Source organism: Halichoerus grypus, chromosome 11 (genome assembly GCF_964656455.1).
Source record: "Halichoerus grypus chromosome 11, mHalGry1.hap1.1, whole genome shotgun sequence".
NCBI classification, from domain to species: Eukaryota; Metazoa; Chordata; class Mammalia; order Carnivora; family Phocidae; genus Halichoerus; species Halichoerus grypus.
Genome location: NC_135722.1, coordinates 4,084,976 through 4,090,755, shown reverse-complemented (window position 1 = coordinate 4,090,755; position 5,780 = coordinate 4,084,976). Strand labels below are relative to the sequence as shown.

The window sequence follows — 5,780 nt, the reverse complement described above, 5'->3', positions numbered from 1 at the left end:
GCTCCGTGGGGCTCTCTTTCCCCAGGGCTGTCTGGGATGGTGGGGTGATCAGCTGGTCTGCAGGTGCCCAGAACCTCGTGAGGGGCCCATCCCAGCTGTGGGGTCCCCAAGGTGCTTGGGGTTCTGGTCCTGGGAGGTGCTGTGAGTGGTGAAGGCCAACCTGGGGTTTGAGTTCTCCCACGTGGAACCCAGAGAAGATTTCCTCCCCTTCTTGTGCCTGGTTTCCCCATCTGCAAAGTGGGAATAATGATAGTACCTGCCTCACAGGATCCAAGTGGGGATGACGTTGGATGACCTAGGTGAGGTGCATGGCAGTGCTGATCATGGTTATGCTTGAGGTAGCCAGATTGGGGCAGGGCCACCAGAGGTGTCCAGGGGCCACGCAGGCCTTTGAGAGGTGCCGAAGACCTTGGGTCCACATACCAATTGCCACCCACACAGGCCGACGTCCCTTCCAATGTCGCAGCGGGGCTAAGGTCAGTTGGAATCACGGAGAGGGGCGGGTGAGCTGGGGGTGGGGGCAGGACAGAGTCCCTGATGGGCGGGGCTCAGCTGCTCCCCTCGGAGAGAACCCAGGGCTGTTGCAGGCCAGGCCCAGCCACTGTCATGGGCATGGGAGAGAGTTGAAGACTCTATGGCCCCCCAATAAGTAACCCAGGGCCACACGGTAGAGGGTTGGGGTTGAGATGGGGAGGCAGGGGCCAGTGGGCAGCTCTGCACATCACTAGGCCAGGCCCATGGGGATAAAGAGGCAAACTTCAGGTTAATGTTGAACGGTGGGGTGTGTGTGAATCTTGATGCCTCTTTCTGTCCTGTCCCCCCTGCCCTTTCTCATCCTTAAGAGAAGGATTGGCCTTCAGTTAGCATCCCCGTGTGCCAGGTCATAACCACAGAACCCCTCTGCAACATGGCAGTTGTCACCCTCCCCCCATGTCACTGATGAGTAAAGGCAGACTCAGAGCTGCCCAGGGTCATGGCCAGGGCCACCTAGCCTGGGAATGGTGGAGTCAGAACCAAAGCCCAAGCTGGTCTGACCTCCTCCTCCACACCACCACTTTCACAGTCTTGGTGCAAAAATAAATCTAATTGGCTAGACTTAGAGCTGCCATAGGACCCAGCAATTCCACACCTGGAGACAGACCCAAGAGAAGTGAAAACATATATCCATACGAAAGTGTGTGTGTAAATGCTCATAACAGCCAGGGAGTGAAAACAACCTGAACGTAAACCAACTGACAAATGGATAGAGAAAATGTGGTGTATCCAACCAAGAGAATATTGTTCAGCTCTAAAAAGCAACGATTTCCTGATCCTGATACATGCTACAACAAGGACAAGCCTAGGACACATTCTGTCGGATGAGAGGACCACATACTGTGTGATTCCACTTATATGGAATGTCCAGATAGGCAAATCCACAGAGCCAGGAAGGAGACACGTGGTTGCCAGGGGGTGGGAGAGTGTGGGAAACTGGGAGGTCTTGGGGGTGGGCCTAAGGAGGGTATAGTTTCTTTGGTGGTCATGAAAATGTTCTGACGTTGGCTGTGATGATGGATGCACGGCTCTGAATTTACTAGACACCCCTGAATTGCACACTTCAAATGGGTACATTATAGGGTATGTGAGTTATACCACAGTAAAGTTGTCAAAGATCAAAGAATGTAGACAATTTAGAAAGTGCCTGGCCCAGGGTCCTACCCCTTGTGTGTAAATAAATCAATGAATACATAAAAGATCATACATGATAAAATAAAAAAATGAATCAAGACCACACAGAGAGGTGCCTGGCCCAGCAGCCTGCATCTCTCAGCACCCAATAAATGTTGGTCTCTTTCCTCAGGTCCACACTCTGGGGCTCCCAGGCCATGCCAGTCACCTGCCTTGGGCCAGGTGCTGGGCTGGGTACAGAGAGCCCAGAGCCAGCCAAGTCATGGTGCGTGGCAGCTTGTAGCATGCTCACTTTCTTGGCAAGACACCTCAGGGTCCGTCTGCCAAAGTCACAAAACCAAAAGTGGACTGCATGGTGTTGAAAGATGTGAGTGCCCCAGCACGAAGCCTCAGCAACGCTGTATTAGTCAGTATACAGCTGCATAACAAGAAGGCCAGAACATACAGTGGCTTGATCTCAAAATTAATTTCTCCCCAAAGGCCGGTAAGCAGCCTGGGGCTATGTGGGCTCCCTTACCCCCTCTGCTCAGCTGTCTTCAGCAAGTAGCTTCCACCTCGAGTCCCAGATGGGGAAAGAGAAGGGGAGGACACACTTCTTCACATTGTCTTGGTCAGAACTTATTTAGGGCCATGACTTGTTGCAAGGGAGTCTGGGAAATACAGGTCGCGTGCCCAGGTCAGCATGCCGTTACTTGACTGCCGCAGAATGGGGAGGAAGGAAGGGATATTGGGCTCCAGGCACGTCGCCAATCAGCTCCCTCATTTGTAAAGTAATAGTATCGAGGATTGCTTGGGAGATTCGTGGTTGAGGGTATGTATGCCCTCAAGACACAGGAACTGCCCCGAGAACCCCGCGCTGGGAGTTGGGAGGACGGAGTGAGGAGGTCTGCCCAAGAGAGCCCCCGAGGGTGGAGTGCAGTCCGGGCACTGAGTGAGTCATCCCTGCTTCCACAGCAACGGCCCAGGATGAGTGGAACCCACTGGGAGCCCAGAGACTCAGCCTCTGCTGCCCTCAGCTGGGATGGCCCGACCAGGAGCGCTACCTGCTGCTGGGGACCCAGCCAAGCTCCTGCGAGCACTGTCCATCCGTGAGGTTGACTCGGCGTGCCCAGTGGTCATAGCTCTTCCCGCTGCTCTGGCTCCACTCTCACTGGTCATTCGGACGCTCGATACAATCTGTTTTGAAAGTAAAACAAACTCTTTTGAAACTGTTGCTGAGTGCATAGACCGAGAGTCTCGCCCCCTCCCTTGGGGGCTGGTGGACATCTGAGATTCAGGGAAACCTGACAGGAGAGGCCGCGCGTGGGACGACTGCCCTGCTCCAACCCTCTGAGGCAACAGAGGCCTGCAGTTCAGACTGAAGGCAATAGGGAGCTTGTGAGGGATGCAGAGGGAGAGCATGGGTCAGAGCATTTCAGCAAGTCTGGACAGCACAGATCCATTAGAAGGATGATGTATTTGTTGGTAGAGTTGAATTGGAACAAGATAGGGGTGACCTACTGAGTGATATTTTAAAATAGGAATCTGGATTTAGTGGCACTCAAGCCGAAGGGGGTCTAGGTCATGCCCAAGACCCCCAAAATGGGCTCAATCTGACATCTCAAAGGCAGGAATTGGGTCCCCTTCTGGGGAGCTCTCGGCCCTAGCAGGACAGAGGGTTTGAGGCAGGGCCCTTGCCATCTATGGTGGCCAAGATGAAGGACAATAACATCAGGAGCCCCCTTTGCTGTTTCTCTCACCTTCAATCATCTGCAGAGCCAATGGGCCAGGGGAAGGAAGGCTGTGGTGGGCATGGAATGACAGGATGCATGTGGGTGTGCCCAGCCAGTTCTTCCTGCCACAGGGCCTTTGCACACCCCATCGTCTCTGGTTAGCATTCCCACTCCAGCCCCCAACTTCACTCAGGTGACTCCTATTCTGGCCTCAGATCCCAGATCATGGGTCACTTCCCAGGGCAGGTGTCTCTGATTTCCTGGGCTAGGGTCACCAGGCACAGAGCCAGGCCGCTGGTGGGCACTCATGACTGCTTGTGGAATGAGTGGAGAGAAGAAAGAGTACCACAAACGTTCACGCCCCAGCCCCTGAGCCTCGGCAGCCACAGCAGGGTCAGCCCAGGGGCCCTCCAGGGCAGCTCCAGGTAGGAGCCTTAGACGGTGGGAGAGGAGAAGGTGGGGTGGGAGTGGCATAGCCTCTGAGGCTGGGGGGTCTCAGTGGCAGGTGGAGTCATGCTCACAGTCGTGGATTCCATGGTCAGGCTGCCGGCGTCCTGCCACTGATGTGCTGAGGCACAGGGACAAACGACTCAAGCTCTCTCCCATGTCACGTTCTCTTCTGTGAGCTGCGGTTAATGACGCACCCCGTAGGGCTGTTGCAAGAACTAAATAAGATGTTCGTGGAAAGGTTTTAGGACACTGCTTGGTGCATCATAAGTGGACATGTCAGCTTTATTTCTTCCTTATTTCCTCCAAAATGAAGTTTTTTTAAAAAAATTTTATTTATTTATTTGACAGAGAGAGACACAGCGAGAGAGGAAACACAAGCAGCGGGAGTGGGAGAGGGAGAAGCAAGCTTCCCGCTGAGCAGGCCCCGGGACCATGACCTGAGCTGAAGGCAGACGCTCAACAACTGAGCCACCCAGGTGCCCCCAAAATGAAGTTCTTTTTAAAACCCCACAAAAATGATGCATAAATGTTCAAGGCACAAACTTAAAAGGAACAAAAAACAATTTAAAAAGAGAATTTAAATCCCTAGAGATCTTGCCAGCTAAAGAAACTACTTGGAGTGGTCAGGGTTGGGTTCGGCTGACTAAGAGACAACCCCCGCCCCAAACAGCAGTGGTTTCAACAAGATAGAAATTGGTTTCTCTTTAAGTCTAGGAGCGGGATGGGAGGTGGTCCTATCTTACAAAGCCTTCAAAGATTGAGGCCCCTTACTGTTCCCTGAGCCATCACCCTGGATGCATGATCCTCCTGTGACCCTTTGGTCCAAGATGGCAGCTGGAGCTCCAGCCATCACCTCTACGTTCCAGCGAGCAGGATGGAAGAAAGGATGAAGAAGGTGCATGCCACGTGCAATATGTCATTTCTTTCTTTTTTTTTTTTATCTCCCATTGGTAACATGGCCACATTTATCTGCAAGAGAAGCTCAGATATATGGTTTTTATTAAGTGAGCCGTATGCTCAGCTAAAAATTGTGGGTTCTGCTACTAAAGATGAAGGGAGAATGCATATTGGGGGAAAGCCAGCAGTCCTGCCATACTGTATTTGTCATCTCGCTGAACACGCTTCCTTCTCATTCCTCCAGGGTTAGAACACACACACACACACACACACACACACACACACACACACACAGAGTCTCACATACATAGGAAAGCAGGAAGTTTGCTCTTGTGTTCCTTACCTTTTTAATTCAAATGCAGATGGCAAGTTCCTTCCCACATCCACAGACAGAGATCCACAAGATTGTTCTTAAAGATGGCCTGCAGTTACATCACACAGATGCTTGATGATTCCACCAGGATCGAGAGATGCTCAGGCTGCTGCCATTTCCAGGTATTATAACCCACACTGGGATGAATACCCCTGAACCATCATCTTTGTACCGGTTGGAACATTTCCTTCGCATAAGTTCCCAGAAGTAGAAATGCTGAGTCAAAGGGGATACTCTTTTGACATTTGGACATGAATTGAGAAATTGCCCTCAGGAAGGCTGTCCCAGTTAGCACCCCCCCACACACATAGCCCTGGCTTTGGTGGTGTGGGTAACCAGGGCAGAACAGCGGATGTGCCCAGAGCTGAGGCTCACCCCACTCCCTACCCCACCCTGGGTCCTTCCCCTCACAGGGCTGGGAGGCGTGTGCCCCTTGGATGAAGCTGATGCTGAGATCCTGCCCTCTCCAGGGAGTAACCATGAGCAGGAGCCTTCACGGGGACCTGGGGACGCTTAGGTTCAAGTTAGGCAGGGACAACAGCCTGCAGACCTGCAAGGGGAGGGCAGGCAGCCTGTGGGTGACGAGACCCAGCTCCTCAACCAGACGGATGGAGAGAGCTCAGCCACCAAGCCTTGAGATGTCATGTCCGGGAGGGCCTATCTGGGAAACAGCTCTGTAG

General features: G+C 52.8%; 1 long non-coding RNA gene across 1 annotated transcript; it reads right to left on the bottom strand.

Moving 5' to 3' along the window:
* Window positions 1-1,588: 1,588 nt before the first annotated feature.
* On the bottom strand, window positions 1,589-5,298 carry LOC118540430 (uncharacterized). The gene is made up of 2 exons (XR_004919631.2): window positions 5,071-5,298; window positions 1,589-2,844 (listed from the first exon to the last, which is right to left on the bottom strand). It is a non-coding gene; the product is annotated as an uncharacterized LOC118540430 (long non-coding RNA).
* Window positions 5,299-5,780: the final 482 nt, after the last annotated feature.